Source organism: Solanum verrucosum, unplaced genomic scaffold, assembly GCF_900185275.1.
Source record: "Solanum verrucosum unplaced genomic scaffold, falcon-dt-bn FXZP01000214.1, whole genome shotgun sequence".
Classification (NCBI taxonomy): Eukaryota; Viridiplantae; Streptophyta; class Magnoliopsida; order Solanales; family Solanaceae; genus Solanum; species Solanum verrucosum.
The window spans coordinates 1,798,596-1,825,679 of NW_026020059.1; the positions used below are offsets into that span (position 1 = coordinate 1,798,596).

The 27,084-nt window shown below is 34.0% G+C and overlaps 2 protein-coding genes across 3 annotated transcripts in view; both read left to right on the forward strand.

Annotated features, from left to right (window-relative positions):
• Positions 1 to 27,084, forward strand: part of LOC125823318 (protein SMAX1-LIKE 4-like) — a 534,427-nt gene that overhangs the window by 441,699 nt on the left and 65,644 nt on the right. The gene's annotated exons all lie outside the window — the stretch shown is intronic.
• Positions 1 to 27,084, forward strand: part of LOC125823320 (protein TRANSPARENT TESTA 9) — a 364,024-nt gene that overhangs the window by 92,753 nt on the left and 244,187 nt on the right. The gene's annotated exons all lie outside the window — the stretch shown is intronic.

Consider the following 27,084-nt stretch of genomic DNA (forward strand, 5'->3'; position numbering starts at 1 on the left):
TTGATTCGTACAACGTAAACTTCTTTTTGGTGTATTTCTTAGAATTATGACATCGAGATGATGTTGAACCTTTGAGGAAGTTTGTTTTGATTGATAAATAGAACATTTTGCTTAAGTTAAATTTCCTTCAAACATCTCCCTCATATGTTTACGTTTTTATATTAGTTTGTCAGTTTTTTACCCATGAGGTGACACTTAAGTGTCGTGGATTGGGGAAGCCTAGTCATTATTTAGTTATGAGCTATTTTGATGTGTATATTAATGGTGTAAAGGTAATGGGTGATAGTGCACAAATTTTAGGAGACATGTAAAGAGATTATTGATTGAAATAGTGTGAAGTATGTTTTGTTATACTACATCGGGAGCTTGCCACACATGGGAGATATAGATAGCTTGTTCTTGTTATTTTTAGCTACCGATTTAGTAGAGATTGTTATGTTATTCAGTTAAAGTGGACTAGTCGTGATAATGACATTAATACGTCATCAATTAATTATGGCTCATTCTTGTAGCCTTATTAACTTCTGCATTGGTTGTGTTACGATCGCTTGGTCAAACTTTATAAAGACACCTCGAGGCTTATGTTTGAAAGGCATGTTAAGGCTTCAATTCTTCTTCTGGCATGATTCTGATGTTTAAGCTTATTATGACATGTATATTGCTATTATTTGACTTGTAGCCTTATTCGATAAGTCGACAAAATGGATCCAACTGATTATAGCTTGCCGAGCTGTCAAAACTCGAATTTGTCCTATTTAACTCCAAATATTAACTTTAGTTAAACTTTCCAATGTCAAAACACCTAAAAATAGATTTTTTTTTTCCTCAAACCATATCCTATCACCTCAGGAAAAACGAAGCGTTGAAAGCAAGACTTCAAGGACTTTAAATTGACGTATATGTCATATATAAATTCAATATACACTGGAGTTATGAGAGTTTGGAAATTAGGTTATTAACGACTATGATCGTCTTCCTCTCTTAAACATTTTAAACTTGTTCCATACAACTTCTTATTTTTTTCTAAACAAGCATACAAACTTTCGACATAAGAATTAGATAGTATACAACTTCAAAACTTTGCTAAAACCCTTATGACTAGTAAGGATGTAATATTTTGAAAATTCTTTCAGCCTTTACATGAAGAAGTATAGGGAACTCCTATGTATTGCAAATTATTGTTCTTTTGCTAGTCCCATTAGTGGCGGATTCAGAATTTCCATTAAAGGGTTCAAAAAAACAAATAGTGCCTGAGATTTAAATTTGGAACCTAAAAGGTGAGTTTTGAACCCCTCAACCACTAAGCCAGTCTCTAATCTTACATTCAAGAGATTCAAACATAATTTTTTTGTAAAAATAGCTTATAATATATACAATGTAATTTTTTGCCAAAGGGATTTCGGATAATTCCCTCAACTACTTCTAGGTCTGCCCCTGAGTCCTATGTCCTTCATATATTTTTGTTATGATTTTGTAGACACATAAATTGTATGGAGTTAAATTCATACGAAATTTGAATTAAATCTATATTCGTTTGGGCTGAATGATTAATTTGGGTTGTACAAATAAATAAGTTCGTCTTATTAAATTCAAATTGAAGGTCCATTCACCTTTAAGCCCAAACTCATGCTAGATGTCAAAGATCTTTTTAGTTTATCATATGTTTTCTATTGGTCAATGAACACCACATATACATCTTTCTTTTTTTCACGGTAGACTTCCTTCAATCTCCTCAACAAAAATATAACATCTAATGTAGATCTACCATGTGAATATTATTAATGTTGTTCAGGTTTCAAATTTCATATGATTAATTCTTGATCTAACAAAGCTTACAACTATTTTTAATTTTTTTATTTAACTATAATTGATAAAATATATATACTCTCTTTATTCTTATGTGAAGGTGTATGATTCAAAAATATTTTAAAATATGAAAGAATTTTTGACATGCTAATAAAATATATGCAGAGAGTCAAAAGTATGATCATTTTAAATGAGTGATGATGAGATGTACAGATATTTTTTTTTCATTTTAAATGAGTGATAGTAATTGTTCAAATTATAAATCATTCAAATTAAGAAAATAGACACTAAAATTAATTAATCTCCTAAAAGAAAATATATCTTTTTGGGACAAAAAAAATGAAAAGTTTTAATTTGATGCGTGAGAAGTATAAATTTATACTGTATTTTGAATTTTATGCCTATTCAAATTTAATTATATAAAATGAAAGGGATCGAGTATTACATTTTCTTTGTTCAGTAAAAACCATCTTTTGCATTTGTCCATTTTTTTTGTTTTTTCAGGTGTGAGTCTAATAAAAAAACTTTTTTATTTCATAAAAATAAGAATGAGATATACATACATAATTTTTGAAATCCTATTATTGTACTACTGTGTACTTTTTTTTTATTTTATATTAGTTGACTCATATTAACTTTGATATACCTTTTTAAAAAATAACAATTAAATATATATTTTGTTAAACTAACTTTATTAATGAAATTTTGAAATTCTAAATTTGATTATTACTCTATGTAATTATTTAATATAAAAGTAATATAAATAATTATTTTTTTAGTTCACTAAAATGATGAAATATTTATTTTACGGAAAAGGGTAAATATGTCTTTAAATCATGTAAAATAAATAAAACGGCCCTCAGTTATTAGGTTAGTCCAAAAATGTTTTTTCTTTCAAATATTTTGATCTAAAAATGTCCTTATTATTACTTAATAGGTCAAAAATGTCCTTTTCTAAATGAATATATTATTACTTTTTTTTAACACATTTTTCCTAGTGATGATTTTTTTTAATTAGAAAATGTTCATCCTACTTTAATTCAAAAAAAATTGAGCAATAAAAAATATTTTTTATTTTATTAGAAAATTTTAAATGTTTTCTAAATGAAAATTATTGACGGAGTTACTATGATTATATATATATATATATATATATATATATATATATATATATATATATATATATATACCTATATTGTCAGTTAAAAAGGTACATTGAGTTATTCTAGTTTAATTGTTAAAATGAGATTAAGAAGAAAAAATGATTATCTTCTACTTATTTATTAGTTAAAATGATTTTAAAAGAAAGAAAACAAGAATAGTGGTTCTTTAAAGTAATACTTTTAATGTCTTTATAGTAACCTTTGTCATTAATTTTCATTTAGATAACGATAAATATGTTGTAGTAAAATAAAAATATTTTTATTTCTTAATATTTTTTTATGAAATTAAGTATGATGAATATTGTTAATTAAAAATTTCATCATTAGGAAAGTAATATATTTAAAAGGAAAATAAATAAATAAATTTTGGAAAAGAACATTTTTAATCCATTAAGTAATAATAAAGTTATTTTTGAATCAAATCATTGAAGACAAATATTTTTGAACCAAAACTATCATCATCTATGAACATTTTTTTGTTTCTTTTACGTAATTTATGAACAATTTTTTTAATCCCTTTCCATTATTTAAACACAAGAGCAAGGAAAATGGAATGGAGAGAGAGAGTAGATTGTTGTTGTTAACACATTTTTGAGAGAGAGAATGCATTATGTGAGTTACTCCTTTGTATAATAATAATTTTCTACTATTAATTTGAAATAGGAATTAAGAAATAATAAATTATAGGGGTACCAAATCACTCTTATTAAATATAATTCTAAATATTAAAAAATGAATTGTATTCAATAGCAAAGTAAAAGAGACACAATAATAGTTTATTCATTAATTTCATAAACTAAACAAATATTACTTCTTTCGTTCAACAATAGATGTCTCTTATACTATTTTGGGATGTCCAACAATATTTGACCACTTTATGAAATTAATTGATAATTTTATATTTAGTTCCTAATATATCCTTATCATTAATTATAGTCATTTCTTTATTATATTTTTCAAGACGTTGTATTTATTATATTCAAAAGATGATATAATAAAATTAGGGTAATGCTAAATGTCTAGAAAATTTGGCCCGAATTTAAAAAAAAACTATAATATCTTTTTATTTTAAAATAAACTGATCTTTTTTTCTATTTTTTAGTTAAAATGTATCAAAATTAAAAAGGTAAAAATGTTCAAAAAAGTAAAATAATATAAGTAAAATACCATTCTAATCAAATTTTCTGATCAAAAGGATTTTTCCATAAAATTACCCTTCTATTATAGTGTATTAATAAGTGTGGAAAGTTAATAATGAATAAATATTATTAAATAGTCAAAATATTAAACATTCCAAATAATATACCCAATGAATAAGTAAAACTGAATGGATGGAGTAATTAATGGTAATATAGGAAAAGGAGAAGCAATATGGTGAAAGAACTTTTATGTGGGGGTTTGGGGAATGCAGGGGACAAAAGATTTATATAATTTTATTGGGATCGGAGAAAATAAAGTAGAAAGTGTGGTAGCAATGATGAGTTTTAAGTGCTCATTGTTTTTCATGTAAGAATAAAAAAGTAGAAAGTAACATATGCTTTCTCTCTTTTCTTTCACACTCACCCTTTTATTTTCTTCTATATTTGTTTATTTATATAATTTTATTGGGATCAGAGAAAATAAAGTAGAAAGTGTGGTAGCAATGATGAGTTTTAAGTGCTCATTGTTTTTCATGTAAGAATAAAAAAGTAGAAAGTAACATATGCTTTCTCTCTTTTCTTTCACACTCACCCTTTTATTTTCTTCTATATTTGTTTTTTTGTTTAAAAAAAAAACTTTTCTTTACTGCTTTTTAGTGAACCCACTTTTGACCAGTAATGTCTCGCAGTGTTCAGTACAAAAGAAGACTGTTCAATACGAAGAAGCAATGTTTATTTATTTATATAATAATATAGGAAAAATCTTTTGGTCAGGATAATATTTTATCTATGTTATTTTATTTTTTAATTATTTTTATCCTTTTAAATTTTATATCTTTTTAACTAAAAATGGAAAAAAGATCAGTTTATTTTAAAATAAAAAAAATTATAGTTTTTTTAAATTTTCTAGCCAAATTCTGGCCAAATTTTCTGGCCATTTAGCACTTTCCAATAATACATAACTGATTTTCTTTAATGTATTTGATATTTAAAATGTTATAATCAAATTAATTGCAGTTTCGAAATAATAGATAAAAATTTAATTAATTGCACCTTATCATAAATAGTTGTACCAAATTATTTGTTAATTTACAAAATAAAGTTAGAATTAATTTTTTTAAAAACCTATTTTATTCTTATAGTTCCATGAAAGTTTATTAAGGGTTAAATTAGTAAAACTATCCATTTAATTTATGTTTTTTTAAGGGGCATGTACAGAAAAAAGTGGACAACTAGTATGAGACGGAGGGAGTTATAGATACAAAAATAATACTTCCCCGGTTTTAGTTTGTTTATTTGGTTTGACCTAACATGAAACTTAAGAAAGTAAAGATGAGTTTTGAATATTGTGGTCTTAAATTAAAGATTTGTAAAATGTACCAAAATATATTTAATCTTGCGGTTTTTAACATATTATTTAGAAATTTAGAATTAAAGAGTCCTAAAAAGAAGATGGATATATTGTTAGTGAAAATAAGGATGTAAATATGTCACAGCCCAAAAACTCGAGGCATAATAACACCTACCATAACCCACCAGTAGGTAAGCCAACTCATATCCCGGAATGACAAGCAGCATGTATATTGGTTAGAAACAATGACCAATGAAAAATTTAAAGCAATATAACAAGATACACAATGGAAAAGAGAAGGACAATATTATATACAAAATCTAGATATACAAGATCCAAACCCACGGCCTAGTGGACATCAATACAAAGCTACTATGCGAGTACAAGTCCCAAAAATACAGACTTATCTCGTATACAAAAGTCTTGCCCAAAACCATATACAAAAGGAGATTGGCCGAACTATGACGCCATCAGTTTACCCTCAATCTCCGAAGATCTCCGTAGCTAGCCCAAATAAACACTAACAATTGGCACCTGGATCTACATAAACAGTAGATGCAAAGTACAGTATGAGCACAAAAATAATGTATAGTCATTAGGCATGATAGACCGACTAAGCTTGGAAACCAAAGAGAAGAGAAAGTAACAACAACTAGAGGTCAAATGAGCGAAACGATAATGAAAGACTAACTATAAAGCACTCGAGTCTAGATAAAGGATGAAACCAAACTGTAAAGTAGCTAGCTATAACCTATCCGTATCCACAGAAGTTTAGACACCCTATTTGAAACAATTGAAGATGAACCTAAAATTTAATCAAAAACAGAATTGTGGGATCGACCCTAGGAATCCCAAAATTGACTCTGTCAATTGGTCCCAAATAGCTCAAGAGACTTGTGCTTCGAAAATGAGCACAATTCGAGCTTGAAAATTGTAGCACCTCGGGCTTCGAGAAATGGCTAAAAGGGGCAAATGGGCAAGTCCACGAACTCAAAATGGACCATGGACCCGTCATGGCACCCTAGACGGTCCGTTTAGGGGTCCACGACCCGTATTGGGCATCATGAACGACCATCCAAGGCTGCCTAGGCAGGGATCACCTTGACGGGACCCTAGATGACCTGTTTAGGGGTCCGTACAAGTCACCCATCGGTTTTAAAATTTTGTGTGAACTCGAACAATCATATCTCTCAACACAAAATAAATTAGGTCGCTCATTGCCTATCAAATTAAAGGTCTTTGAGTCCCTAATCCAACGCCACCGAATTTGCCTCATTTTGTGTTTGAAGTAAAAAGGTATGTCCATTTTAGTGAAGCTTTGTCGGGCAGGTGAAGCTTCACAACCGACTATATGGCCCGTGAAGCCTTAAGACGGGTAGTGAAGCCCCTCTTTTAAGACCCCTTATTAGTTTTTAAGTTAGGGTCATTTTAGTCTTCCCCCAAAGTGTTTGGTACCTAAACTACATTGTTTTAAATGCTATTTAAAGACCTATATGAGTGAATTAAGTCCTAAAACTACCAAATTCAATTTATTCTCCAAAATTTCTTAAACTTGACCAGATTCATCCTCTCCAAAAATCATCTCTCTGGATCAAGGAAGAAGAAGAAGCTAGGGCTTTTCAAGTTCAGGTCTCCTTTCTTCATCATTGCTTAGTGCTTCAATCAAGGTATGTAGGGAGTTTATTAATGGGTTCCATCCACCCATTGAGTCCCAAAGTTTCTTCAGTTCTCCAATTCAAATTCCCAAGATTTGATTAGATTTTTACTCAATTCCTCATGGATTCTATTTGTATGGATTCAATTTCTTTATTATGATCTTATTTTGATGATTTGGACTTAATTACATGATTTTCAACTAATTCCATTTGAACCCATGCATTGATCTAAGAATTTTTACTATGCACCGTAATTTACATGAATTTATGAAGAAGCTTGAACCTATGTATGTATTTTTATGAAATCATGCATATTTTCATGAGATAAATGTGTATGACGTATGTAAGCTTATAGATGAAGGTATCTATATGCTCTATGAAGCTTGGTTACATGACATGAATGGCATCTAGATTTTCCCTCAATGCTTCTCAGGATATTTTTCTAAATTAGGTCTTGATTAGTATGGTATCCGGATATGCCATCACACTTTCAAAACTATTTCCATTAGTAGTAGGGAATTTTTAGTATGAAGTTAATGACTATGGGCCTTATAAAGCTATTATGAAAAGATCATGAATGGTGAAAGATTTTCTCACCCATGGTCTAAGGAGCTACACTATGATGTTTTTATCTTGGATTAGTTTCTTAATTGTGACTTTCCATCGATGATAAAAAGAATAAGATTGAAGACTATTCTGTGGGATTTATGCTTAGCACCGAGGGGATATTGAGATGAAAGCTCTCCTGTAGCTTGAAGCTGAGTTCCTAGTAGCAATCTCATTATCCCATACCTATGTGCCACCATATGAGACATTAGCTAGTGGATCCACCTAAGCTAGCTAGAAGTTTATGGTTCTTACCTTCACAAGTAAGGACATCTCTTTTCAGTGTGGGATAGACACCGGATTCCATGTTATAGCTCACATGGTCTATGTCGTTTAATGACAAACTTCCTACAAAATGAACCAAGTCAATTACTATTGTTTTATGAAGCTTACTTTATGGTTTAAAGATGCATTGACCATGTTAATGATTTATGAATCTTCTTAAATGATTTTTACTATGTTTTAACTTGGTCATGCATTTCATATTTTTGATTATGTCCCCTTATGATCACGTCTCATGTTTTATTGCATTCCCCTTATACTTAATACATTTCATTTACTAATGCATACGTGTGCCTACTTTGTTTCACTAATGTAGGGTTCGACGCTCCTATTCTGCACACTCGTGGCTAGGTTGATCCTTAGAGCTTTTGAAGACATGGTGAGTCTTCATACTTTGAGGACGATGTCACTTTTATAGCTTTATGTCATTTCTGTTTCATACTTTGTATGTGATGTACGAGTTACATTCCAATCACTTTCCTTATGATGTACTAGATGGCTTTGAGACTTATGTTAGACTTTCGCTACATTTGTCAAACTCTTTATGATATGAAACTGTCTTTTGAACTCTTTAAATTCTATTATCTTGTATGATGCATGCTAAGTGGCTTGGATAGGGTCTCTCGGGGTCCTATTCTCCATATTACGACTAGGGTGTACTTTGGGTTGTGACAAAAATAAGGTAAATCATATCATGCAAGTCAAAGATTCAATAATCACCATTGAAGAGGGATGAAGGGTCTTTCAGGACAAGAATTTACCTTTGATATGAGATCCTCGCACCTTCCCGATGATCCCAACACGTAGCCTCAAAATATTTCCAGCAATTAGAGCAAAAAACATGCTCAACTAGAGCTAAAATGAGTAAGGAATCAACTTCACAAAAATGCCAACTGAGCTGAAATATTCGGATTTAGTCTCATTAGAAACATAAAGTTCTTCATCATTATCGTGCTGCCTAGGGTCGCAATTGCAACTCACTCAAACATTAAGGCATTGCGATCGGGAAGGTCAAACCTCATGATCGTGCTGACAAAATAGTCAACTCTCACAGAATGCTCACTGTGACTAGAAGGCCACGCAACTGCGATGAGCAGGTGCAGAGTGCGCTACGACTTACCGAGCTTTAGATTGTGCTTGTTATTTTGATTTCATGTTTATTAGCTACCTTTGGGTTGGTTTTCTAGATTATATCTTATTTAGTTGATGGAATGCATTCCTTTGTCATTTTTTTTTGTAGTTCTAGGGATGAGCATGTCTGCCTTGATTTCGTGATTGCATCACGTCTTGTAGTATCCCATTGGTTGATTGTATAGATATTTGTAGCTTGTTCTTGGCCTTAGCTTAGATGTAGGCTAGTGATTGCCTTATACTTACAATTTTGAGCCTTTTTGGAGTTAGAAACTCTCCAACGTCACTTTAGCCGGCTTTAGCTCCCTATAGAATGGAATACTAGACTTGAGTCTTATAGTATGAACATTATCAAGGTGAAAACTCGGCTCCTCTAACCTTTTATCTATAATTTCCCATATGTTATGGCCCTAGTGTTATTCAGTTATGAAATTGGGATTTGTTCGTCTACTTGGGTTCGGACTTGGAGTGACTCGTTGGCTAATTATGATGTAGGGTAGCTAGCCCAGATTGGGGAGAAGGATGACCTTTAGGTCACTCAAGGGCTCCAACACCAGCCCAGAATATAGAGAGGACTCTGGAGTTGGTGGGGTCTGGACCAACCTAGCCACCACCCGCACAAAATATGGCTCCAGATCTTCAAACGACTATCGCCCAATTACTAGTCATTTAAGGGGCATGCAATAGCCCCGAACTCCTGCTATGCCAACACAACATGATTAAATTTAAGCAGTGGCTCCACAGGTCGAGGTTCCACCAACACCCTTTGTTGGCCAACCAGTTATTGCAGCTGAAGCTATGCCATTAGAGGTAGGGGTGGGCATGGTATGGTATATACCGAACTACCATGACAAACTAAATTTTTTAATGTCATGGTTATGGTATTATGGTATTATGATATTTGGTATGGTATATGGTATACATTTTATTTTTTTGGTATTCGGTATGGTATTTGATATTTAAAAATAACATACAGAAATACCTAATATCATACAAAATATGTAGTTACACAAATTTTATATATATATATATATATATATATATATATATACTAACAAATATGCAACCTAGTATTAGTATAACTAAATGTTTAGAAGGTGAAACTTTGACTACTCTATTTTGATTGGAATGTATTTGAAATTTAACTCATTAAAAAAGAGTTGTTTGTACATTATTTTTAATATATATTTATACATGTGTAATCTATTAGTATGATAAATCTGAGACCTTTTTTTAATTGTCAAAGTCATAATACTCTATCAAACGAGTATATACTAGTTAAAGTTGAACAAACTATGATTACTGATTTACCATATCGTAGAATACCGAAACTAAAATTAAAAATATCAAACCATACCGAATTTAATTAGTATGATAATGGTATAATGTTTTAAAAACTAAATACCAAAATTACGATATCAAAAATTTCAAATATTGTATCGTACCATACCATGCCCACCCACCTAGTTAGAGGAGTAAAAGATGCTCAGAGTGTTCTTGAGATTGTCTCCTCCGAAGTTTTCTTGGACTATTGAGAAGGATTCTGATGAGTTTCTGACTACTTGTTGTGAGAGACTTTATACTTTAGGATTGGTAGAGTCTAGAGGAGCCAACTTCACATCTTATCAGCTTGACGTGCCAACCAAGCAGTGGTGGCATATATATATATATATTAAGTGTGAAACCAGTTGGGTAGCCTCTAATGTCATGGACAAAGTTTTCTGAGGCATTTATGACCTTATTCATATTGTGGAGAGTCAGAGATTTGCTCCATGATCAGCACTCTAGGATGAAGTAGGGCTCAGTATTTCAGTATGAGACCCAATTTCATGAGTTTTCTAGGCATGCTATCATGATATTACCTATTGAGTAGTCTATGGTTTGAGGCCATAATTGTAGATAGAGACATAATCTATAACTTTCGTGGGTAGATTGTTTTTGGATGTTGTGGACCATGCCCACATTATAGCGGAGCTTTTCAATGAGGCCCAAGGTGGCCATGACAAGACGACTCATTATCAGGGCAGTTACAACGAGTCCCATTCTAGGGAGGGACTTATGTGATAGGCCTTGCTAGTGGTTTCAACAAGGTCAGTCTAGTTGGCATATTTAGGCGACTATTTAGGGCTTAGAGGGCGAGCAGTACAACCAAGGTGGCTTTGGGGCTTATCAGGGTTGTAAAGGTTCATATTTAGGTTCTTCAAGTTGTAATAGCTAACCTTACCGAGCTGGCCTACTAAGGGTTATTTTGAGTGCAGAGATTTGATCACCAGTCTAGAGTGTGTCCTCGGGGTGATATGATTTCACTTTATATGTATTCATCTTAACCTGTGTCGGCCATAGAACCCCCAACTAGAGGCGGTACCCAGGGTCAGGACAGGTGGGGTAGACACTAGGAAGGTCGATGAGGAGCAGGTTAGGTGGTAGATTGGATTCACAAAGCATAGGTGGACAGGGCCACCTATATGTAGCTCCAATGATGGTAGAGGCTAGAGATCAGACGTTGTCATCATGTGTACAATTATTTTATGCCATAAACCCACCTTCACTTTATTTGTTCCGAGCTCTACCTTTTCATATGTATCTTTATATCACGCTTCTCGATTAAGTATATGTTCCGAGCCTTTATCAGTGCCATTACATGTCTCGATTCTCGTGGGTGAGATTTTAGTAGTGGATCAAGTATATAGTTCTTGTTTGGTAACCATCAACGGGTGGGACACTCGGGTTGACTTTATTGTGTTGGATATGTTAGATTTTGATGTTATTTTGGGCATGATTTGTTTATACCCCTACCATAAGGTCTTGGATTGCTTTACTAAAATCGTTACCTTAGTTATGCCTTGTATCCCTCTAGTGGTGTGGTATGGTTGTGTTAGCCACACACCAAAAGAGGTTACCTCTTTTGTTCGGGCTTAGAGATAATTAGTTGTTAGCAGGTGTGTAGCTTATTTGGCCTATGAGCGCGATATTAGTAGGGAAATCCCTATAATTGATTCAGTTCCTATTGTGCTAGAGTTCACCGATGTAGTTCCTACTGATCTACCTGACCTTTCCCTGGAGAGTGATATTGACTTTTCTATTGACCTTGAGTTGGGAACTCGTTTTATCTCTATTCCACCTTACAATATGGTCCCCGCATAGCTCAAGGAGCTCAGTGTTCAGCTTTAGGATATTTTAGGTAATGGATTTATTTGACCGAGTGTGTTACCTTGGGGCGTCCCAGTCTTGTTTGTGAAGAAGAAGGATAGGTCTATACGAATATGTATCGATTATAGGTAGTGGAACAAGGTGACAGTTGAGAACAAGTATCATATGCCTTCCATGGATGAGTTATTTGACTAGCTGTAGGGTGCTATGGTGTTTTCTAATATTGACTTGAGATTCAATTACTATCAGTTCAGGATTAGGGCAATAGACATCCCTAATACCACATTGAGGACTCGTTACACCCATTATAAGTTCCTAATGATTTCTTTAGGGTTGACCAATGTCCCTGCAACATTCATTGACTTGATGACGTGTGTGTTTAAGGCGTATATTGATTCCTTTTCATTGTGTTCATCAATGACATTTTGGTATACTCGCGAAGTCGGGAGGAGCACAAGCAACATTTGAGGACTGTGCTCCTGACTTTTTGAATTCAATGTTATTATGCCAAGTTCTCAAAGTGTGAGTTTTGACTTGAGTCTGTAGCATTCTTGGGTCACGTGATATCCAAGAATGACTTTATGGCAGATTCAGTGAAGATTAAGGCTATTCGTGATTGGGCTACACCCACCTCGGTGACTGAAAGTCAAAACTTCATCGAAATAGCGGATTACTACAAACGCTTTGTGAAAGGCTTCTCGACCATTACAACACCTTTGACTCAGTTTACTCACCTTGATGTTCCTTTCTAGTGGTCAAATGAATGTGAGTTGAGATTTTGGAAGCTCAAAGAGTTTCTCACTATTGCTCCTGTTATGACTCTACCAGCTGAGGGTAGGGGCTTCACAGTGTATGCATTGATGTAGCTTAAGGTGCATGATCACAACTACCCCACCTTGATTTGGAGTTGGTGGTGGTAGTTTTCAAGCTTAAAATTTATAGGCATTACGTGTATGGGGTCCTATGTGTGATTTACACTAGTCACAGGAGTATACAATACAGTATCAACCAGAAGGACCTTAAATTGAGGCAGCATAGATGGATTGAGATCCTGAAGGGTAACAACCTCTCTATCTATACCATCCTGGCAAGATGAACGTGGTAGTGGATTTCTTGAGTCGGAATCCGGTGAGGATGGGTAGTCCAGTCTTATTCTTTTTTACTGCGGAGAAAACTCTTGCTTGGGACATTCACTCATTAGACAATATGATGATTCGACTCGATTTTTCAGATTCTAGGTGGGTGTTAGCCTACATTTGGGTTCAGCCGTCTATGTTGGAGTGGATCTGTGGTTGTTAGTTTGAGAATGAGGCATTGGTAGCTCTCCGAGATAAGGTTTTGTGAGGTTACACTGGGAAGGCCGCCTTGGATGACAGTCGTGTTTATGTTTCTATAGGTTGAGATTTGATTCAATTGATCCTTCATGAGGCTCGTTATTCCAAATATTCTATTCATCTGGGTACCATGAATATGTATTGTGATTTTAGGCAACAATATTAATGGAGTGGCATGAGGAGAGATATTGTAGACTATGTGTCCTAGAGTAGAAGTGGGAGCGCATCACCATGAATATATATCGTGTATTCTATTCATCTGGGCACCATGAATATGTATCGTGTATCCAAAGTCTCAATTTTCCCAGTTTCATTGAAAAATTTCTAATAACGACTCAAGTTGTCCAAAGAACCTTCATAGAGAGTTTAGTCAAGATTTTTATATTCTCTAAGATAGGTAGTTAATTGAAGTTGTACATGACCTTATCACCATTTTGATCCTCTTGTTTAGCATCTATTAGAATTTAAAGATTCTTCTTCTTTGGACTTAGATACCAAAGAGCCTAGTTAGAACTTAAGAACACTTAGGGCTCGTTTGGTAGATTGTATTATGAAAACTAATACATGTATTAAACTTGTGTATTACTAGTACCTTGTTTGGTACTCTTTTCCAAACCTATGTCAAGCATTAGTTATATACTCTATTGTGTATTAAAGTGTGCATTGTTAATACCATGGATTTCTAGGTATTAGCAATGCAATGGTTTTAATGCATGCATTAACATGATAAAAGATCCAGTTGCCCCTCAAAACCTTTTTTATATATTTTCCACCATAATAGTGGAGAGTATCTTTTAATGCATTAACCAAACAATGCATTAAAATAATTTATGTATAATTAATGCAAACATAACTAATACATGCATTGCTAATACAAGCATTACTAATACACTCTATTTAGCATTATCCGTATGCACTTTACCGAACGACCCTTATAGTGGCATCTACCCAAGACTAGTCGGCTATGAACGACCCTTATATATTCCCCTAACTATAGTAATTTGAAAGAAAATTGTTAACATGAGGAGTCTCCTCTAGCTTTTGTTCATCCTCCTCAATAATGAGTTGTCAATGATCATCTTAGTCGGTAAAGGGAAGTGGAATCTTGTAATTAGATTTCCAATTACAAGATTTTATTACTTCTGTCTTTTGAACACTTTTGATATTTCCATTTTTTTTTTTGTCTTCGTATGGGCTTTGGCAGGATCTTATTTTTGGGTCAGCCGAATACATACACATTTTTCGACTTTAATAAATAGGCCTCATCAACCTTTATAATTATAAAATTATAATTAATATTTAGAAAACTTTCATATTCTATCAGAGTGTACCAACTTGATGGCTCGGTGCTCAAAAGACATCTATTTCATTAATCCATTTAATTATGATAATAAGATTTGTTTTTATTTCACAAAAGTTTAAGTTCACAAAAATGGTTCAGAATTCCATGTAGTAGAAAATTATACAGTATATAAAATTTATTGAATTTCTAAGTTTAGATAGTTTAATTGAAATTAAGGGACATTATGCCATATCGTTTGAACTGTGTAGCTTAAATTTAATGCTTGTGTACAAAAGTTCAATTGTTGTCGTTCTAACATCATGAAGAGATAATAAGGAGAATAAGAAAGACACATCAGTAGCAATGCCTAATTTGATGTTCTCTTATGATTTTTATGATGAAAATGGTACATATGTTCATATAATTGTATTCCTAAATTTGAGTATCAAATGTTATTTTAACAATTCAACAAACTTTGCAGGGCGATGTTGTGCTCGATACTAACTTCAAGGGGTTAGTTGTAACTTGTACCTAATTAATTCTCTTGCAGTATATTTGTAACACCTTAACAGATCAATAAAAGTCAAATAATATATGATTGCAAAACATAGGGTTTTACAGAAGTCATATACAAACCGTTAAAAAGAACCACAAACAGTATAAAATGCTCATAAATCAACTTCAGAGACTTGGTTTCCAACTTGAGTTTCACGACTTGTGGATCATACTACAACAATGAATTATTGAATGATGTGTGGGCAGTGGTGTAATCAGAAATTTCACGAAGGGTGTCCAAGAAGCACATAGGTAATAAAAATATTTTAACTTTGTAAATCAAACGATGTAACATTAATGATTAATTTTCTTAATTAAAAAATATACCAAAAAATTTAAATCAAACTACATAATATTTAGCTTTAATATTCATGTTTATTTAATAGGAAGTGAATGGACAGAAAAGAAGAAGAAAAAATTCAGTTTAGAATGAAATCCCTTTTATGCTTCAAGATTTCACGGACCTCTGATGACTAAGAACGAGACATGAAAAATAAAAAGTAGAACTAAACGAGTTTTATTAAAAGAAATTGCATATGGAGCCTTTATCACTTTTAGTAGCTTTATAGAAAAAAAAAAATTCTTATTAATTTTAAATTAAATAATGAATTTTATTTAAATTTTCAAGGAAAAGAAAAAAAAATCAAAAGTAAATCAATTAAAAATTCAATTGGCTACTAAACTTTTTTCCCTTAATTTTTTTAAGTTGCAAGTCTCTAATTTAAGATAATATAATAGATAATATTATTTTTGAATTTTTTAAAAATAAAACATGTATTAATTATGATTTAGAAGTTAATTATGAGCTTTTTTGAAAAGGTAAAAAAATGTAATTTGGGGGAATCAAAGCCGCGCGCAATTGGTGGCAAAGGATTAGCTTTGGCTAAGCAATAGAAACCATTGGGCTAAGAAACTTTATTGTTCAAAAATGTCCAAAATGTCTAATTTAACCATCTAAAATATTATTTTTATTTATATATACAGTGTAATTTCATCAATGAGTATCCTTTTAACTCATTGAATCCCATAGAAAATCTGTATGTTCAAATATAAATTACATAGATATATAGGGTTTGTATGATCAGAATTGAAAATTTGAGTGTATTGTAGTTCCTCTTCGTTATCAACATATAAAGATATGTTTTCCATAAATTCTAGCATATTTACCTAAGTGTATTTTCAAGAACCCTTAGGGCAAGTAAATTACATAGTTTTGGACTTGTGTCTTTTAATTTCAATTTTGAGTCTGATTGCAGAAATTATCAAGATAAGTTTGACATTCAGTTTTCAATCCTTTCATATAAGATTCTTTCATATAAAGTGTTTATTATTTCAGAGTTAATTTTCAATACTTATGAGCTATCAAAATTTTCAGTATTACCAACATTATCAAATTACTAGTGTAATTTTGTTAACACTATAAATTCAGAGAATGGGCATAGGGTGAAGGCTCACCGTCAGCGTCGGCTGAGACCTCTAGTAGCAATCCTTAAGTCTTAGAACTATGTGCCACCATAGGTTATAAGGGTTACACATCAGTGGGCTAGACTTCTTTGTTATATTTGGATGATTAGCTTTATGAATCCATGCCATCAATGTCTCTTACCCTGGTAAGGTTTAGAGCAACCTCCCAATAGAGGTACATGTTGGACTCTATCTTAAGTTCAGACGGAGTATGTCGGTTTTATGTTCTCCCACAACTTAGTTTTCCAGTATTGCATTGACCATGTATAAACTTATTTTTAGATCGTTAGAGTTAGTTGGAGACATGTCCCAACATCTCATTTTAGTAAAGGCTTTCGGATAATCAGATATGCGTTTGAACTTTGTTTTATGTTTTAGAAGACATTCCATTGCCATAAGCAATTGTTTTTATTCTTTTTAACTGTCAGCATTATCTTTCGTATAAGATGTTTTCTAGTTATACATTTAAATCTTAGCGTCATGCAGGTTAACTTGAAATAACTTGTGGCTCTAAGTACCATGTTACGACTATGGGGTAGTCTCGTGTCGTGACAAAATTTGCATAAAAACATTAGGTTTAAAGTGTCCTAGGGTGTTTAAGGCCGCATAAAGTAAATTCTTCTTTATGGGTGTAAAGCGTACCACTCTTATGAATAAGAAGCTATGAGGTGTTTTAGGAAATTTTTCTTTCTTTAATGTTCTTATTGTGCAATAGGATGTGAAATCTAATTAACTTCATGTTAACTCATTCTGTACACGTTTATAGAATCATGTCTCCCTAGAGAGGATACAAAATGAGGAACAGAAAAAAATGGTAATGAGAACGCCAAGCACCACCAGTTCCAATAGACCCTCTCAACACTCAAGTCTCTTATGCGGAGCTTAAGGTTGCTTTCGAATTACTAGATTAGGCCATGACCACTAAGGTCAACTAGAAAGTTGTTTCTCTAGTCAATTCAAATAGGAATACGGCAACAACAAGATTCTAGATTTCACTCGAATAAACCCTCCTAAATTTCATAGTTCTAGGTTGGAGAAGGATCTAAAGTAAATCATTGATGACATATAGAAAGTTGCATAGATAATGGGTGTCACTCTAGTTATCACTTGAAGGGAATGGGTAAGACTTCATACACGCAGTGGAAGAGTGGTAGAGGTGTTACTCCAAGTTCAATGGCTTGGGATGAATTTGTGACCGCATTCCAAGATAAGTTATTTCTGCTTAAGCTGAGGTAAGCCAATGTCCAAAAATTTTAAATATGAAGAAAAATGATATGACTGTAATAGAGTATTCTCTTAAGTTTACCCAACTCTATAAGTATGCTCCATCGATGGTGGCCGGTTCAGGGGCCCACATGAGTAAGTTTGTTTTTGGTGTATCCAAGACAATGGTAAAAGAGTGTCAGACTACGATGTTGATCAAAGAGATGGACATTGAAGACTCATGCATGCATAACAAATAGAGGAAAAAAAAGTCAAGGAGAGTGAATGGGAGAGTAAGAAGGATAAAACAAACAATGTAGACTACTCTCAGTAGAAATTATGTGGTGGCAATCACTCTTAGTTTCATCAAAAAATTTCAGCTCCAATCATATCATCGTCTAGTGCCCTTGTGCCCTAGTTCAAAAAGGAGAAAAATGATAGAGTACTAGGATCTAAGTCCCACGGTAGTGTCACTAGTGGTCGTACTTATCTAGTTTGCAAGAACTATGCGAAGAACCACTCAGGAGACTGTATGACTGGTAGTGGTGGTTGCTTTGGGGTGGCAAGTCAGTTCATAAATGGAGGAATGCCCATTTTATTTTCAGAAGGGAAAGGATGTTCGCCAACAGTCTTAGACCAGCCCATTTACAGCTCCAAAAGGTCACCTAAATCAACAGGTGCCTCATCTAATGCAAGTGGCGTTCTGCGCCAAAACAGGTCCTATGCTTAGTATACTCGACATAATTATGATGATTCTCAAGATGTAATCTCTAGTATGTTTGATCTAGGAGCAACACTTTCCACTGTGAATCTTTATATTGCAGTGAATTTTGATGTTAGTCCATAAATCTTATCAGAACCCTTCTCAGTCTCTACTATTGTTGGTGAGTCAGTCCTAGCTAAATGGGTATACATGGATTGCCCAGTCTCAGATTTTCCGAAAGTCACCATAATTGTTCTAGTAGAGTTAGACATGCTTGATTTTGGTGTTATTCTTTGTATGGATTCGTTACACTCTAGTAAGTCCGTAGTCAACTATAGAACTAGAGTCATTAAATTATAGTTTCCGATGAACTAGTCATAGAGTGCAAGGGTAGTACTTTAGCGATATGTCGGTTTATTTCTTACCTTAAGGCTAGGAAGATGATATATAAAGGTTGTATTCATAGTATTCGGGTATGTATTTAAGGTCCAAAACCCCAACCCTTCTATCTATTTCAGTAGTGAATGAAAATCTAGATGTGTTTTTCAAAGATATTCTTGGAGTCTCTCCCAAAAGAGAAAATTGATTTTGGAGTAGACCTTTTTTCAAAATAACCAGATGATATACATTCCCCTGAAATAATTGCTCAATTTGAGCTTACAGAGTTAAAGTTACAGTTAAATCATCCTTTAGATAAAGGTTTCATCAGACTCAATATCTCTCCATAGGGTGCTCCAATTTTCTTCGTGTGCCAGAAAGATGGTTCTACCCCATGGACTTCGTTATGGAATTGTGTCACGATCCAAGGGTACCCCCTAGATGTAGTAAGGTGTACAAGACTCCGAGAAGTCTCATACAAGCTCCTTAGCATATCATAACATAAGATAGTATAAAAGAGCGGAAATTTAAAACATTTTTTCAATACAATCAAAGTCTATAAAACGAAGCGGAAGTCTTTTAACACTTGTCTCAAACCATCTAATACATGAATAGTATTTGGGATGCAGCCCACACAATAGTTCTAACATAAAAGAAATACATAAAGGAAAGGTGGTCAAATCCTCGATGCTATGAGGACTCACCAAATCTTCACTTGCTTGCTACTAAGATCCTAGCGACGGGAATGGAAGTCAAGATAGTCGGATCCTACATTTGATAAGAATGTAGGCAAGAGTATGTGTTAGTACAGAATGTACTAAATATGATGGCTAGCATAAATCATCAACATAAGCATATCAAAGGCATTAGTCAATCATAAGACATATACCATAATCATAAGAGACAATAACATAAGTCATAAGCATAAGAGACGTCACCATAAGACATAGGCTATAAGCATAAGAGGTAGCAACATAGTCATAGTCATAGTCAATGCACCTAGATCAACATGCCATAAGAGAACCACTTCATAAGTAACCTCAAGGCATGCTTGTGCAATGCATGGATAAGACCCCATAATCCCACCCATGCTAAGCAAGATACTTTAGGCCCTTATTCATATTCATTATCTTTTGATCTCATCCTTAGCTTATTTCTCATAGACAAGGGAACATTCCCCTTTAGTCAAACATATCAAGGAAGGAAACTATAGCAACAATCCAGCTAAGCATACAACATACAAGTAATCTCATATAGAAACATACTTACAATACTTCCTTGAAGTAATCTTGTTTCATCATGTACATGTTACTTAGATTAGGGACTTGTCCCTCATATTCATACTAGTCAAGGAAGGGTAACTCTTTACTAATCCATAGCATAACATCCCTTATGAATGGCTACTATATCACCAATTCAAGTCTATCAAGAAAAAGCACCTTACTATGCTAGACCAAGCTATCATGGAAGGCATACTCTCATGCAAGTCCAAGCTACTCAATGAAGAGAATTGTTACTCAGTGCAAGCTATCATGAAAATATGTGGCCTCATCAAGTCAATCTATCCTGCAATCATTCTATTATGCTAGTCCAACCTACATTGGTAGGGTATTATTTCTCAATCCAAGGCTATCCATGAGTTCTATTATCTCAAGCTAACATGCATGGTCTTGTATTACAAAGTCAAGCTACTCATGAAGGGATATCATATCACTACTTCAAGCTAACATAGGTCATACATAAAGCCTTTGAACACTTACGAGATACTTCTTTAAGCATGTCTTAGTTCATTAGAAAGGTTTATTAGATCATGTCTGAGCAACTATCACCATCCATGATCACTATCATTTTTAGATTTATTTAAGGCAATTCTATAGATATGGAGATTGTTGTTAGAAACCCGGACTCAACTAGTGTAAAAGGATCCCATTTGGAAGTCAGACTCAACTTACGTAAAAGCTTCCATCTCATATTCAATATCTTAATAATGGACACTTTACTTCTCAAAGTATTATTAAAGCATTTACATAGTTTCTATAAGACATGCATAATCTCATACATTCATAATATAGGCCAATATGGGTAACTCCTTCCACAACGATCCTATCTACAATTCAACATTCATCATATAAGCTTCACTCTCAAGCCTTAACATTCATAGCTGATCATATTAGACTTACTCTCAAAGCCCTTCTTAATAATCATTCATAATACATGTCTTAGTCTCAAGACACTTCTAATCATCATAGCCTACAATTCATACCTCATTACAAGTACTTGATCTCAATCAATTCACATCAATATACTTTTATCTTAAGCAATCTAATCAGACTTCATCACATAGCCCTAATCTCAATCACTACTGATCATAGATTCATCATACATGCATTCATCACATTCAATTCATGTCTATATACTTAATTATCACGAGATATTCAATGTATTTCATCAATTCTAGAAGATTGCCTATAAATCCTCAATTTCCCCTTTCATAGCATAAAACCCAATTACATAAATTTCATCTTTCTAGACATGGGTTAGGCATGGGTACATGTAAATTCATACTAAAAACATGTATTTATATCAATTCTATCATATACAACCATAATCTTCTCAATTGGATCTATACCCATAACATTAGAAGAAACCCTAACTTAAATTAGGGAATTCTTCTTCTAAATTGGCGAAAACATGGGGCTCAATGGATGAAAGGATTTCATGGATGAATAAACCATCATGCCTTGATTACAATACCCATAATTTCTTGAGTAATGGAGGCTTGATCTTGACCCTTGCTCCAACTCTATCTTCTTCTTCAAGTTCTAGAGAGAGAAATATTTGAGACGATGAACTTGTGATTCTTTTTGGGGTTTTCGAAATAATGACTTAATTGGTGAGTTTAAAGGGTTAAAACAGCTTGTATAGGTGTACCAGGACCATACAAAATGACCACACTTAATGTTAACTCAATTTGGAATTTCCCATTTTACACTTACTTAGGCACCCTAGTGCCAGGCACCACGGTAGGCTCCACGAGCCGTGGTCCACACCACTGGACGTTGTCCTCCCCATGGTCAATGGTCCAGTGGCTAGGCCACCATTTCATGGCCTCCAAAAGTTCAAGGAATGACCATGATCATTCCCACGGGCCGTGGTCTTCAACATGGCCGTGAAGTGGCTCATGGTGATAAGCTAACTTTAGGCCACCCTTGGGGATCTACTTCCCAAGCTCCACGGACCAGTCCATGAGCCGTGGTCCTGGCCGTGGTGGTGGTCGTGAAGATGAGTCAGTGCTTGCCAAGCTTGGGGTAGCCTTGGCCCTTGGCTTGGGCGTAGCCCCTTTGCCTTGGCTCTTGCCCTCTAGTCTTGACTTTTTTCCCTCACACTTAGCCCTATTTGGCCTACTAGACTACGGGGTGTTACAGATTTCCTCAAAGCTCTAGAGGTTTTGACATCATAGGTTCATTATTGATCAATTGACTAAGTCAATACACTTCCTTCATGTTTAGTATTCTTTTAGTGCCGAGAGGTTAGCTCATGTCTACATTTTGGAGATAGTCCATCTTCACGGGGTGACTGTATCTATCATTTCATATTAGGGTTCTCAGTTTACTTTTAGATTTTGGAGGAGTTAGGTATCTTTTTAGATCTTACCACATATTTTCACTCGCAGAAGGACAATTAGCTAGGAGACACTATGCAAGTTTAAGAGAATATATTGCGGGTCTATTTTGTATTTTAGGGTTAAGTGGGACAATTTCTTGGCTCTGGAAGAGTTTGTGTGTGACAACATCTACCACTCAAGTATTAAATGACCTCGATTAAGGCTTTTTATGCTAGACATTGTCACTCTCCAGTTTATTGGTTTGAATCTTTGAAGCCTATGCCACGTGGTATTTATCTGCTTTAGGAGGCCATAGATCTGGTGCAGGTGACTAAGAATAGGCTCAGGATAGCTCAGAGTTGGAACGATAGTTATGCTGATCCTAGGCATTGCCACTAAGATTCAGAGTTGTTGTCCGGGTATTCCTTCGAGTGTTGCCCATGAATGGCGTAATGAGATTTTGGAGGTGGAGCATGATTTACCCAAAGTATATAATGTCATTCCTGATTCTATGAAGTGTTGGTAATGTTCCTTATGAGTTGTTCCTACTTCATTTAATTTCATCCATCCACCTGGTTTTCCATGTTTCTAGTTGCACTAGTATATTCCTGATGAGTCTCATGTGCTCCAATATGATTCAGTTGAGTTGGATGACCATTTGACCTTCGTAGATGATCCTATTTCCATTCTAGCCAAAGATGTACAACAGTGGTGTTCAAGAGATAACCCTATGGGTAAGGTCTATTGGATGCATCGTCCAGTCAAGGAGGCTATTTGGGAGACCAAGCACGAGATGTGAGAGCAATTTCCCTGCTTATTTAAGCCTTCATGAACTTCTTGCCTCTTACTTTTGCAAATGAAAGTCCTTTTAAGTAGTGAATGTTGTCATGACCCTCCAAGGCATTTCCTTGTTAATGACTTATTTTTGTTATTTAAAGCATTCCTATAAAAACCCCAAATCATTTATAACTTGGTGGGACTAACAGTTCGGTTACTTGGTCATTCGTTTGGAGTATGTGCAAGTTCCTATGTGTTTGGAGCTTCTGAAACATGAACACTTGACTTTGGTCAACAATTTAGAAGAACAACCTCCAAATGCAATTTTGAAAGCTACATCAGCAAAGGAACATTGGATTTAGGACCTTTGATGCGGATCTCGTGGCTTTTAGGATAATCTCGAGCTCCCTTGTGGAATTTGGCTAAAAATAGACTTTGGGTGTAGAACCCACTTTTTGTCGAGATGACCTCGTTTGGAAGTTCGATACCTACATTAAGTCTTGAATGCTAGCATATCTCATTTTGGTGCACAAGGTTCCAAACCAATCTCGAGCACCCGAGTTGAGTCCATAGGGACTTAGCTTGAAACTTCTGGTGCATCATGTTGGTGCAACTGCTTTTGCAGCCTTTGTTTTGCTTAAGAAGCCTTCACCTTAGTAGTCAGGGGTTTGCTTTAGCCGGCCATGACAGCTAGAGGTCAGTCGCTTAAGTGATAAGCTTTTGCCGATTTAGCAGACAAAGCGAGGCCACCTTCTTGGCCAATGGCCTTTTTTGCGATGCCACTTAAGTGGTGTTAGTAACCACTTTTGTGGTACCTCCTGATCGTTAAGACCATTCTGAGGTCTTTTTCTCAATGTTTTGAGAATCAATTTATAGTCTTTGTAGCTCAAATTTCTAGGGGAATTAATTATTCTTTCCTGAAATTCGTAGAGCATCATGTGGGGACTCTCGAAATGCATTGTAGCTTCATTTCAAAGGTAATTTATTACTTTCTTGACCTCTGCTTGCCCTCTAATGGTTTTTTTTTCTTGCATTAGTTGGTTTTGCTACTTTCCGAGCTTGATGTTTTTCCCATTTTGGGAAACAAGTTCAATAATCTCAATTGGACCTTTTGATGGTGTCAATTTCGGGATTCCTAGCGTGGGTCTTACATTTTTATATTTGACTCAGTTTTTGGTCTATCTCCAATTATTGTGTTTTTGATATAAATATTCGTAATGATGTTGTGGTTGCGTTTTAGATAGCACGACATCATTCAAAGGTCGTTAAACAAGGGAAAGCTTCATAATTGTGATTTTGGAGTGCCCATAGTCTGCATTGAGGTAAGTTGCAACATCGCGTCTTTAGATTTAGATAGAGAATGTAAATTTGTATTGATTAGTTGGAATTAGGGCTTGGCTAGTAGATGGTTATGCTTAATTATTTAGAAATCATTTCTTAGGCTTTATTTCAAGAATTTCGGGAAGTTAGCATGTTTAATTGGACTTTTGTGACCATCCTTACCTTTTGGCTTGTGTTGTACTTTTTTATGATTCTTGTGGGAAGCATGTTGTGCTTTAGTCTAGGTGTAGACTAGTGCTTGCCTCTGACTTGCATTTTGGAGCCAATAGGCCTTAATATTGCTCCAATGCCTCTTCAGATAACTTAGCTCCATTTAGACTGATGTATCAAAAGTTTGTCTGATAGTGTGAGTCTTAACTTGGTGGTAACTCAGTTTCAATGACCTTTCATCCATAACTTATGTTTTTTTACTACAACCATAATGATTCTCGGTTGTGATTAAAGATTTTGTTCAACGATTTAGGATTGGATTCATTTTGGGCTTGGAGTGCTTTATTGAGTACTTTACGGTGGACGTCAGGGCTTTTACTTTAACTTAAGCATGAGTGAACTTTCTAGGCTTATGGGGTCTAGTTAGATTTTAGATAGTTGTTTTCATTTCTGCTCTTTTCTACACTCATTTGCATTTCTATTAGACTTCACTCATTGACCTCAACAGTGTTTTATTCTTATTTTTCATACTGTCTTTAGCTTTCCAGCTCAATTGGCCTATGATGCCTACTGAGTACCTATTGTTTTGGTACTCATACTATACTATGTATCATTTTTGTGATCCGGTTCTGAGTACCATTTATCTCCTTCTGTATAGTTTGTCTAGTCTTTTATTTTTTGAGAAAAATCTATATATATTTATCCACTTTTGGGACTTGTACTCTCTTTGTAGTATCTTTGTACTTATGACCAGGTTCTGGGTTGGATCTATTGATTTGTCTGTATATGTATAGAAGACTTTTGTTGTTTTCCTGTTCTTATATTTCTTAAATTGTTCCTCTACTGCGTAGTGCTTGTTATTTCTACTGTTACACCCGTTACTTGTCGTTCCAGGTTACGAGTTTACTTACCTACTGGTGGGTGATAGTAGGTGTCATCATGACTCAAGTTTTTAGATAGTGACATTGTGTCTTTTTATTTCATGTCCTAATCTGACTAAAGAAATTATCATGACCAATTTCACACTCATTTTTCAATCCTTATGCATGAGATGTTTTCAAATAAAATGTCTATTATTTCCATATCACTTTTCAGCATTTATAAGCTATTTAGAATTTCGGTATTATCGATTCAATTACTAGTATAAAAATTCATTGAGAGTGTTACGTAGCACCAATATAAATTAAATACTTACAAGCTGCATGCTGATTTACCTATTTATTACATTATTTACATCATTTTGTGTATCTCAGCTTCATGGTTCAGTTTCACATATTTGAGTTAGCATGTTCTCTTTACTAGTATTGTAGTACATTCAAAGTATTGACCGCATATCTTCTTGTGCTATATTATTTTATAATATTGGTTCAGACTCTCTGCATCTAGCTCATGGTTAGTGGGATTTTTAATCATCTTAGCAACATAGTTGGTGAGTCCAACATAGTTGGTGAGTCCTCATCTTTAAAGGTAATCCTTGTATTTATTTAAGTTACTTAGTCCTTTTAGTTTCAGACAGTTAGAGTAAGTTGGGGACATGTTCCATCAACTCATGTTAGTATAGGCTTTAAGACAATCAGATATGAGTTTCAACTTTTTGTTATATTTCAGATGATATTTCATTCATTAATAAGTTGTTTCGATTGCTTATAACTATCATTTATTTTTCTTCTGCATTAGATGTTTTCTAGTTATATGTTTAACTCTTTGCGGCATGCTAGGTCATGTGTTAGTTTGGGATCACTTGTTGCTCTAAGTATCGTGCTACAACTTGGGGGTAGTGTCGGATCGTGATAATATTTTTGGAAATAAGAGTAAGAAAAAAAAATATATTCTATTTTAAAATTTCCCTAACAAGTTTCTTATATAATATATAGAGAAATTAAATAAAAGTCATCCACGCTAAAAAAAATTTTAGTCTTTACACTGTTAACTCAAATAATATGCCATTTTTCACTTCCTAAGAACCAAATTATGTGAACTTTTGCTAACATTTTAAAATATGTTTATCAT